This window comes from Pleurodeles waltl, chromosome 2_2 (assembly GCF_031143425.1).
Source record: "Pleurodeles waltl isolate 20211129_DDA chromosome 2_2, aPleWal1.hap1.20221129, whole genome shotgun sequence".
NCBI lineage: Eukaryota > Metazoa > Chordata > Amphibia > Caudata > Salamandridae > Pleurodeles > Pleurodeles waltl.
The window spans coordinates 1196331355-1196343753 of record NC_090439.1 but is presented as its reverse complement, the minus strand read 5'-3'; positions in this window follow the sequence as shown (position 1 = coordinate 1196343753).

The window sequence follows — 12399 nt, the reverse complement described above, 5'->3', positions numbered from 1 at the left end:
AAACTGTTGGCATCACTTTCCTTCACAGTAAGGAGTCTATCCCTACCCTTACCACTAAATGATAGCCATAGGATAGCAGCCCACTGCCTTTGAGGGACATCTTGAACAACACAGGCCCTCTCAAGTGCAGCAAACCACTTGTTAATGTCATCCCCCTCCTTATAAGGGGGAACTATCTTATGCAGATTCCTGGAATCATGCTCTTTTACAGGATGACTATGGGGAATACTGCTACTGCCACCATGGGTTTCTAAACCCAGTTTCTGTCTTTCTTTTTCTATCTCTAAAGCTTGTCTATCTAAATCCAGCTGTTGCTTCTTGAGCTTCAGCCTGGATGTCTCCACTCTCAATTTATTGAGCTCCCTTTCTAACATTCTGTCATCAGGGTGGGTGGGAGGGACATGCCTAGAAACAGAAGTGTGATGAGAATGGACAGAAGGAGACCTGTCCCTAACAGATGGAACCCTAACAGGATGGCTAACAGTATAATGTGAGAGCACACCATCTGAATGATGTGAATGCCTACTCCTACTGTGATGAGAGACCACACTATCTGTATGGTGTGACTCTGCATCATTACCAACCATGCTAGGTTGTCTGATACTGGGCAGGCTGGGAAGTTTCCTTCCAGAATCTATCTCTAGGGGAGTACCTGGATCAGATTGGGAACCATCAACTACTTTTTCAACAGATGGGGCCCTTCTAGCCTTATCTTGTTCTCTAAGCATGTTAAGTAACAATTCCAAAGAAGGATTCTTCCCTACACTCAAACCTCTTTCTATGCAGAGACTCCTTGCTCCTTTCCAGCTAAGGTGATCATATGCAATCTTGGACAGATCAACATTTTGGCCTGTGCCAGACATTTTTAGAAAGAGTTAAGTGATAGAAAAAGTGAAGAAAACGTTTTTCAGAACTTTTGGAAAGACAGAAAAAAACTTTTAAAACTTTTTAGAACTTTTTAGAAAGTTTAGAAGTACTTTTCAGCACTTAGAAAAGAGTGAAAAGAGGGAATGCAAAACTTTTTAGCTATGTGTACACACACTGAACTTGTTTTGTATATTTTTCTCTTATGAAAAGTACAATGTCAAGAGTGGTAAGTAGTCTCAAAGCACTTATCCCACCGCTGCACAACCAATGTAGGAGGCTGGACTGGCTTGTAGTGAGTACCAAGGGGTACTTACACCTTGCACCAGGCCCAGTTATCCCTTATTAGTGTATAGGGTGTCTAGCAGCTTAGGCTGATAGATAATGGTAGCTTAGCAGAGCAGCTTAGGCTGAACTAGGAGACGTGTGAAGCTGCTACAGTACCACTAATGCCCTATGCACAATATCATAAAAAAACACAATACACAGATATACTAAAAATAAAGGTACTTTATTTTTATTACAATATGCCAAAAGTATCTCAGTGAATACCCTCAGTATGAGGATAGAAATTATACACAAGATATATGTACACAATACCAAACATATGCAGTATAGTCTTAGAAAACAGTGCAAACAGTGTAAAATTACAATAGGATGCAATGGGAGCACATAGGGATAGGGGCAACACAAACCATATACTCCAAAAGTGGAATGCGAACCACGAATGGACCCCAAACCTATGTGACCTTGTAGAGGGTCGCTGGGACTATTAGAAAATAGTGAGGGTTAGAAAAATACCCCACCCCAAGACCCTGAAAAATGAGTCCAAAGTGCACTAAAGTTCCCCAAAGGACATAGAAGTCGTGATAGAGGAATTCTGCAGGAAAGACACAAACCAGCAATGCAACAACGATGGACTTCCAGTCGAGGGTACCTGTGGAACAAGGGGACCAAGTCCAAAAGTCACAAGCAAGTCGGAGATGGGCAGATGCCCAGGAAATGCCAGCTGTGGGTGCAAAGAAGCTTCTACTGGACTGAAGAAGCTGAAGATTCTGCAAGAACGACAGGGGCTAGAGACTTCCCCTTTGGAGAATGGACCCCCCACGCGGTGGAGAGTCGTGCAGAAGTGTTTTCCTGCCAAATGGACACCAACAAGCCTTGCTAGCTGCAAGTTGTGTGGTTAGCGTTTTTTGATGCTACTGTAGCCCAGGATGGACCAGAATGTCGCCAGTTTCGTCAGGGGACAGAGGGGATGCCGAGCAAGACAAGGAGCCCTCTCAGAAGCAGGCAGCTCCTGCAGAAGTGCCAGAACAGGCACTACGAAGAAAAGTGAAATGGTGCTTGCCTGAAGTTACACAAAGGAGTCCCACGTCGCCGGAGACCAACTTAGAAAGTCGTGCAATGCAGGTTAGAGTGCTGTGGACCCAGGCTTGGGTGTGCACAAAGGATTTCCGCCGGAAGTGCACAGAGGCCGGAGAAGTTGCAAAAGTCACGGTTACCAACAATGCAGTCTGGCGTGGGAAGGCAAGGACTTACCTCCACCAAACTTGGACTGAAGAGTCACTGGACCGTGTGGGTCACTTGGACAGTCTTGCTGGATTCGTGGGACCTCGCTCGTTGTCGTGAGAGGAGACCCAAGGGACCGGTGATGCAGCTTTTTGGTGCCTGCGGTTGCAGGGGGAAGATTCCGTCGACCCACAGGAGATTTCTTCGCAACTTCTGATGCAGAGAGGAGGCAGACTACCCCCACAGGATGCACCACCAGTAAAACAGTCGAGAAGGCAGCAGGAGCAGCGTGACAAGGTCGCAGTAGTCGTCTTTGCTACTTTGTTGCAGTTTTGCAGGCTTCCAGCGCGGTCAGCAGTCGATTCCTTGGCAGAAGGTGAAGAGAGAGATGCAGAGGAACTCTGATGAGCTCTTGCATTCGTTATCTGAGGAATCCCCAAAGACAGAGACCCTAAATAACCAGAAAAGAGGGTTTGGCTACTTAGGAGAGAGGATAGGCTAGCAACACCTAAAGGAGCCTATCAGAAGGAGTCTCTGACGTTAGCTGCTGGCACTGGCCACTCAGAGCAGTCCAGTGTGCCAGCAGCACCTCTGTTTCCAAGATGGCAGAGGTCTGGAGCACACTGGAGTAGCTCTGGGCACCTCCCTGGGGAGGTGCAGGTCAGGGGAGTGGTCACTCCCCTTTCCTTTGTCCAGTTTCGCGCCTAAGCAGGGCTGAGGGGTCCCTGAACCGGTGTAAACTGGCTTATGCAGAATTGGGCACATCTGTGCCCAAGAAAGCATTTCCAGAGGCTGGGGGAGGCTACTCCTCCTCTGCCTTCACACCATTTTCCAAAGGGAGAGGGTGTAACACCCCCTCTCTGAGGAAGTCCTTTGTTCTGCCATCCTGGGCCAGGCCTGGCTGGACCCCAGGAGGGCAGAAGCCTGTCTGTGGGGTTGGCAGCAGCAGCAGCTGCAGTGAAACCCCTGAAAAGGCAGTTTGGCAGTACCAGGGTCTGTGCTACAGACCACTGGGAGCATGGAATTGTGCCAACTATGCCAGGATGGCATAGAGGGGGCAATTCCATGATCTTAGACATGTTACATGGCCATATTCGGAGTTACCATTGTGAAGCTACACATAGGTAGTGACCTATGTGTAGTGCACGCACATAATGTGTCTCCAGCACTCACAAAGTCGGGGAATTTGCCCTGAACAATGTGGGGGCACCTTGGCTAGTGCCAGGGTGCCCACACACTAAGTAACTTTGCACCTAACCTTTACCAGGTAAAGGCTAGACATATAGGTGACTTATAAGTTACTTAAGTGCAGTGAAAATGGCTGTGAAATAATGTGTGCATTATTTCACTCAGGCTGCAGTGGCAGGCCTGTGTCAGAATTGTCAGAGCTCCCTATGGGTGGCAAAAGAAATGCTGCAGCGCATAGGGATCTCCTGGAACCCCAATACCCTGGGTACCTCAGTACCATATACTAGGGAATTATAAGGGTGTTCCAGTAAGCCAATGTAAATTGGTAAAATTGGTCACTAGCCTGTTAGTGACAATTTGAAAGTAATGAGAGAGCATAACCACTGAGGTTCTGGATAGCAGAGCCTCAGTGAGACAGTTAGTCACTACACAGGTAACACAGTAAGGCACACTTATGAGCACTGTGGCCCTGGCTGGCAGGGTCCCAGTGACACATACAACTAAAACAACATATATACAGTGAAAACACCCTGACATACACTCACAAACAGGCCAAAAGTGGGGGTAACAAGGCTAGAAAGTGGCTACTTTCTCACAACAGCCAAGCCTGGGTCCACGGCACTCTAACCTGCATTGCACGACTTTCTAAGTTGGTCTCCGGCGACGTGGGACTCCTTTGTGCAACTTCGGGTGAGCACGTTTCACTCTTCTTCGTAGTGCCTGTTCTAGCACTTCTGCTGGTGCTGCCTGCTTCTGAGAGGGCTCCTTGTCTTGCCTGACGCCCTGTCTGTCCCCAGACGCAATTGGCGACATCCTGGTCCATCCTGGGCCACAGCAGCATCCAAAAACGCTAACCGCACGACTTGCAACTAGCAAGGCTTGTTGGCATCCTTTCGGCGGGAAAACACTTCTACACGACTCTCCACGGCGTGGGGGATCCATCCTCCAAAGGGGAAGTCTCTAGCCCTTTTCGTTCCTGCAGAAACCTCAGCTTCTTCTGTCCAGTCGAAGCTTCTTTGCACCCGCAGCTGGCATTTCCTGGGCATCTGCCCATCTCCGACTTGCTTGTGACTTTTGGACTTGGTCCCCTTGTTCCACAGGTACCCTAGATTGGAAATCCACAGTTGTTGCATTGCTGGTTTGTGTCTTTCCTGCATTATTCCTCTAACACGACTCTTTTGTCCTTAGGGGAACTTTGGTGCACTTTGCACTCACTTGTCAGGGTCTTGGGGAGGGTTATTTTTCTAACTCTCACTATTTTCTAATAGTCCCAGCGACCCTCTACAAGGTCACATAGGTTTGGGGTCCATTCGTGGTTCGCATTCCACTTCTGGAGTATATGGTTTGTGTTGCCCCTATCCCTATGTTTCCCCATTGCATCCTATTGTAACTATACATTGTTTGCACTGTTTTCTAAGACTATACTGCATATTTTTGCTATTGTGTATATATATCTTGTGTATATTTCCTATCCTCTCACTGAGGGTACACTCTAAGATACTTTTGGCATATTGTCATAAAAATAAAGTACCTTTATTTTTAGTATATCTGTGTATTGTGTTTTCTTATGATATTGTGCATATGGCATTAGTGGTACTGTAGTAGCTTCACACGTCTCCTAGTTCAGCCTAAGCTGCTCTGCTAAGCTACCATTATCTATCAGCCTAAGCTGCTAGACACCCTATACACTAATAAGGGATAACTGGGCCTGGTGCAAGGTGCAAGTACCCCTTGGTACTCACTACAAGCCAGTCCAGCCTCCTACATTGGTTGTGCAGCGGTGGGATCAGTGCTTTGAGACTACTTACCACTCTTGACATTGTACTTTTTGTGAGAAGGTAGCCTCTTTCTAGCCTTGTTACCCCCACTTTTGGCCTGTTTGTGAGTGTATGTCAGGGTGTTTGTCACTGTTTTCACTGTCTCACTGGGATCCTGATAGCCAGGCCTCAGTGCTCATAGTGAAAACACTATGTTTTCAGTATGGTTGTTATGTGTCACTGGGATCCTGCTGGTCAGGACCCCAGTGCTCATAGGTTTGTGGCCTATATGTATGTGTCACTGGGACCCTGTCACACAGGGCCCCAGTGCTCATAGGTGTGCATGTATATGTTCCCTGTGTGGTGCCTAACTGTCTCACTGAGGCTCTGCTAACCAGAACCTCAGTGGTTATGCTCTCTCATTACTTTCAAATTGTCACTAACAGGCTAGTGACCAATTTTACCAATTTACATTGGCTTACTGGAACACCCTTATAATTCCCTAGTATATGGTACTGAGGTACCCAGGGTATTGGGGTTCCAGGAGATCCCTATGGGCTGCAGCATTTCTTTTGCCACCCATAGGGAGCTCTGACAATTCTTACACAGGCCTGCCACTGCAGCCTGAGTGAAATAACGTCCACGTTATTTCACAGCCATTTTACACTGCACTTAAGTAACTTATAAGTCACCTATATGTCTAACCTTTACCTGGTAAAGGTTAGGTGCAAAGTTACTTAGTGTGAGGGCACCCTGGCACTAGCCAAGGTGCCCCCACATTGTTCAGAGCCAATTCACTGAACTTTGTGAGTGCGGGGACACCATTACACGCGTGCACTACATATAGGTCACTACCTATATGTAGCTTCACCATGGTAACTCCGAATATGGCCATGTAACATGTCTATGATCATGGAATTGCCCCCTCTATGCCATCCTGGCATTGTTGGTACAATTCCATGATCCCAGTGGTCTGTAGCACAGACCCTGGTACTGCCAGACTGCCCTTCCTGGGGTTTCACTGCAGCTGCTGCTGCTGCCAACCCCTCAGACAGGCAGCTGCCCTCCTGGGGTCCGGCCAGGCCTGGCCCAGGATGGCAGAACAAAGAACTTCCTCTGAGAGAGGGTGTGACACCCTCTCCCTTTGGAAAATGGGGTGAAGGCAGGGGAGGAGTAGCCTCCCCCAGCCTCTGGAAATGCTTTGTTGGGCACAGAGGTGCCCAATTCTGCATAAGCCAGTCTACACCGGTTCAGGAACCCCTTAGCCCCTGCTCTGGCGCGAAACTGGACAAAGGAAAGGGGAGTGACCACTCCCCTGACCTGCACCTCCCCTGGGAGGTGTCCAGAGCTCCTCCAGTGTGCTCCAGACCTCTGCCATCTTGGAAACAGAGGTGCTGCTGGCACACTGGACTGCTCTGAGTGGCCAGTGCCACCAGGTGACGTCAGAGACTCCTGCTGATAGGCTCCTTCAGGTGTTAGTAGCCTTTCCTCTCTCCTAGGTAGCCAAACCCTCTTTTCTGGCTATTTAGGGTCTCTGTCTCTGGGGAAACTTTAGATAACGAATGCATGAGCTCAGCCGAGTTCCTCTGCATCTCTCTCTTCACCTTCTGATAAGGAAACGACCGCTGACCGCGCTGGAAGCCTGCAAACCTGCAACATAGTAGCAAAGACGACTACTGCAATTCTGTATCGCTGATCCTGCCGCCTTCTCGACTGTTTTCCTGCTTGTGCATGCTGTGGGGGTAGCCTGCCTCCTCTCTGCACCAGAAGCTCCGAAGAAATCTCCCGTGGGTTGACGGAATCTTCCCCCTGCAACCGCAGGCACCAAAAAGCTGCATTACCGGTCCCTTGGGTCTCCTCTCAGCACGACGAGCGAGGTCCCTCGAATCCAGCGATGCTGTCCAAGTGACCCCCACAGTCCAGTGACTCTTCAGCCCAAGTTTGGTGGAGGTAAGTCCTTGCCTCACCTCGCTGGGCTGCATTGCTGGGAACCGTGACTTTGCAGCTACTCCGGCCCCTGTGCACTTCCGGCGGAAATCCTTTGTGCACAACCAAGCCTGGGTCCACGGCACTCTAACCTGCATTGCACGACTTTCTAAGTTGGTCTCCGGCGACGTGGGACTCCTTTGTGCAACTTCGGTGAGCACCGTTTCACGCATCCTCGTAGTGCCTGTTTCTGGCACTTTTTCGGGTGCTACCTGCTTCAGTGAGGGCTCCTTGTCTTGCTCGACGTCTCCTCTCTCTTCAGGTCCAATTTGCGACCTCCTGGTCCCTCCTGGGCCCCAGCAGCGTCCAAAAACGCCAAACGCACGATTTGCGTGTAGCAAGGCTTGTTGGCGTCCTTCCGGCGGGAAAATACTTTTGCACGACTCTCCAAGGCCAGAGGGATCCGTCCACCAAAGGGGAAGTCTCTAGCCCTTTTCGTTCCTGCAGAAACCTCAGCTTCTTCTGTCCAGTCGAAGCTTCTTTGCACCCGCAGCTGACATTTCCTGGGCATCTGCCCATCTCCGACTTGCTTGTGACTTTTGGACTTGGTCCCCTTGTTCCACAGGTACCCTAGATTGGAAATCCACAGTTGTTGCATTGCTGGTTTGTGTCTTTCCTGCATTATTCCTCTAACACGACTCTTTTGTCCTTAGGGGAACTTTGGTGCACTTTGCACTCACTTGTCAGGGTCTTGGGGAGGGTTATTTTTCTAACTCTCACTATTTTCTAATAGTCCCAGCGACCCTCTACAAGGTCACATAGGTTTGGGGTCCATTCGTGGTTCGCATTCCACTTCTGGAGTATATGGTTTGTGTTGCCCCTATCCCTATGTTTCCCCATTGCATCCTATTGTAACTATACATTGTTTGCACTGTTTTCTAAGACTATACTGCATATTTTTGCTATTGTGTATATATATCTTGTGTATATTTCCTATCCTCTCACTGAGGGTACACTCTAAGATACTTTGGCATATTGTCATAAAAATAAAGTACCTTTATTTTTAGTATAACTGTGTATTGTGTTTTCTAATGACATTGTGCATATGACACTAAGTGGTACTGTAGTAGCTTCACACGTCTCCTAGTTCAGCCTAAGCTGCTCTGCTAAGCTACCATTATCTATCAGCCTAAGCTGCTAGACACCCTATACACTAAAAAGGGATAACTGGGCCCGGTGCAAGGTGCAAGTACCCCTTGGTACCCACTACAAGCCAGTCCAGCCTCCTACACTTTTCATAAGAGAAAAATATACAAAACAAGTTCAGTGTATGTACACATAACTAAAAAGTTTTGCATTTCCTCTTTTCACTCTTTTCTAAGTGCTGAAAAGTACATCTAAACTTTCCAAAAGTTCTGAAAAACTTTTTCTTCACTTTTTCTATCACTTAAACTCTTCTAAAAATGTCTGGTACAGGTCAAACTGTTGATCTGTCCAAAATTGCATATGATCACCTTAGCTGGAAAGGAGCAAGGAGTCTCTGCATAGATAGAGGTTTAAGTGTAGGGAAGAATCCTTCTTTGGAATTATTGCTTAACATGCTTAGAGAACAAGATAAGGCCAGAAGGGCCCCATCTGTTGAAAAAGTAGCTAATGGTTCCCAATCTGATCCAGGGACTCCCCTAGAGATAGATTCAGGAAGGAAACTTCCTAGCCTGCCCATTACTAGACAGTCTAGCATAGTTGGTACAGATGTTGGGTCACATCATACAGATGGTGTGCTCTCACATTATACTGTTAGCCAAGCTGTTAGGGTGCCCTCTGTAAGGGATAGGTCTCCTTCTGTCCATTCTCAGCATACTTCTGTTTCAAGACATGTCCCTCCCACCCACCCTGATGACAGGGTGTTAGAAAGGGAGCTCAATAGATTGAGAGTGGAGGAATCCAGGCTGAAGCTCAAGAAGCAACAGCTGGATTTAGATAGGCAGTCTCTAGAGATAGAAAAAGAAAGACAGAAATTGGGTTTCGAAACCCATGGTGGCAGCAGCACTATTCCCCATAGTCATCCTGTAAAAGAGCATGATTCCAGGAATCTGCATAAGATAGTTCCCCCATATAAGGAGGGGGATGACATTAACAAGTGGTTTGCTGCACTTGAGAGGGCCTGTGTTGTTCAGGATGTCCCTCAAAGGCAGTGGGCTGCTATCCTATGGCTATCATTTAGTGGAAAGGGTAGGGATAGACTCCTTACTGTGAAAGAAAGTGATGCCAACAATTTCACTATTCTTAAGAATGCACTCCTTGATGGGTCTGGCTTAACCACTGAACAATACAGGATAAAGTTCAGAGAGACCAAAAATAAGTCTTCACAAGTCTGGATTGATTTCATTGACCATTCAGTGAAGGCCTTGGAGGGGTGGTTACATGGCAGTAAAGTGACTGACTATGAAAGCCTGTATAACTTAATCCTGAGAGAGCATATTCTTAATAATTGTATGTCAGATTTGTTGCACCAGTACTTGGCAGACTCTGATCTGACCTCTCCCCAAGAATTGGGAAAGAAGGCAGACAAATGGGTCAGAACAAGAGTGAACAGAAAAGTTCATACAGGTGGTGACAAGGATGGCAAGAAGAAAGATGGTGAAAAATCTCAAGATAAGCATGGGGATAAGGGTAAAACCAAAGATCCCACTTCAAATCTTAAACACTCTTCAAGGGGTGGGGATAAAACAAATTTTTCCTCTTCTTCTCAACCTACACAAGTTAAAAAGCCTTGGTGCTTTGTGTGTAAAAATAGAGGCCATAGGCCAGGGGATAAGTCCTGTCCAGGTAAACCCCCTGAGCCTACCACCACTAATACATCAAGCTCTAGTGCCCCTAGCAGTAGTGGTACTAGTGGTGTGACTGCTGACAACAGTCAAGTTAAGGGTGTAGTTGGGTTCACTTATGGGTCCATAATAGAAACTGGGGAAGTTAGTCCCAAGACAGTTTCTGTCACACCTAGTGGCATTGGCCTTGCCACACTAGCTGCTTGTCCCCTTACAATGGATAGGTACAGGCAGACTGTAGGAGGCTGGACTGGCTTGTAGTGAGTACCAAGGGGTACTTACACCTTGCACCAGGCCCAGGTATCCCTTATTAGTGTAGAGGGTGTCTAGCAGCTTAGGCTGATAGATAATGGTAGCTTAGCAGAGCAGCTTAGGCTGAACTAGGAGACGTGTGAAGCTACTACAGTACCACAAATGATTATGCACAATATCATAAGAAAACACAATACACAGTTATACTAAAAATAAAGGTACTTTATTTTTATGACAATATGCCAAAAGTATCTCAGTGAATACCCTCAGTATGAGGATAAGAAATATACACAAGATATATGTACACAATACCAAAAATATGCAGTATAGTCTTAGAAAACAGTACAAACAGTGTAAAATTACAATAGGATGAAATGTAGGCACATAGGGATAGGGGCAACACAAACCATATACTCCAAAAGTGGAATGCGAATCACGAATGGACCCCACACCTATGTGACCTTGTAGAGGGTCGCTGGGACTATTAGAAAATAGCAAGGGTTAGAAAAATACCCCACCCCAAGACCCTGAAAAGTGAGTGCAAAGTGCACTGAAGTTCCCCTAAAGACACAGAAGTCGTGATAGAGGAATAATGCAAGAAAAACACAACCCAACAATGCAACAACAATGGATTTCCAATCGAGGGTACCTGTGGAACAAGGGGACCGAGTCCAAAAGTCACAAGCAAGTCGGAGATGGGCAGATGCCCAAGAAATGCCAACTGTTGGTGCAAAGAAGCTCTTACTGGACTGAAGAACTGTAAATACTGCAGGAACGACAAGAGCTAGAGACTTCTCCTTTGGAGGATGGATCTCGCACGCCTTGGAGAGTCGTGCAGAAGTGTTTTCCTGCCGGATGGACGCCAACAAGCCTTGCTAGCTGCAAGTCGTGCGGTTAGCGTTTTTGGAGGCTGCTGTAGCCCAGGATGGACCAGGACAGTGCAAATTGGACCAGGAGGTAGAGGGGACGTCGAGCAAGACAAGGAGCCCTCACAGCAGCAGATAGCACCCGGAGAAGTGCCAGAAACAGGCACTACGAAGATGCGTGAAACAGTGCTCGCCTGAAGTCACACAAAGGAGTCCCACGTCGCCGGAGAACAACTTAGGAAGTCGTGCAATGCAGGTTAGAGTGCCGGGGACCCCAGCTTGGGGGTGCACAAAGGATGTCCTCCGGAAGTGCACAGGAGCTGGACAAGTTGCAAAAGTTGCGAAAACCAACAATGCAGTCTGGCGTGGGGAGGTAAGGACTTACCTCCACCAAACTTGGACTGAAGAGTCACTGGACCGTGTGGGACACTTGGACAGTCTTGCTGGATTCAAGGGACCTCGCTCGTCGTCGTGAGAGGAGACCCAAGGGACCGTGATGCAGCTTTTTGGTGCCTGCGTTGGCAGGGGGAAGATTCCGTCGACCCACAGGAGATTTCTTCGCAGCTTCTGATGCAGAGAGGAGGCAGACTACCCCCACAGGATGCACCACCAAGAAAAACAGTCGAGAAGGCAGCAGGAGCGGCATTACAATGTTGCAGTAGTCGTCTTAGCTACTTTGTTGCAGTTTTGCAGGCTTCCAGCGCGGTCAGCAGTCGATTTCTTGGCAGAAGGTGAAGAGGGAGATGCAGAGGAACTCTGATGAGCTCTTGCATTCGTTATCTGAGGAATCCCCAAAGAAAGAGACCCTAAATAGCCAGAAAAGAGGGTTTGGCTAGTTAGGAGAGAGGATAGGCTACTAACACCTGAAGGAGCCTATCAGAAGGAGTCTCTGACGTCAGCAGGGGGCACTGGCCACTCAGAGCAGTCCAGTGTGCCAGCAGCACCTCTGTTTCCAAGATGGCAGAGGTCTGGAGCACACTGGAGGAGCTCTGGGCACCTCCCAGGGGAGGTGCAGGTCAGGGGAGTGGTCACTCCCCTTTCCTTTGTCCAGTTTCGCGCCAGAGCAGGGGCTAAGGGGTCCCTGAACCGGTGTAGACTGGCTTATGCAGAATTGGGCACATCTGTGCCCAACAAAGCATTTCCAGAGGCTGGGGGAGGCTACTCCTCCCCTGCCTTCACACCATTTTCCAAAGGGAGAGGGTGTCACAC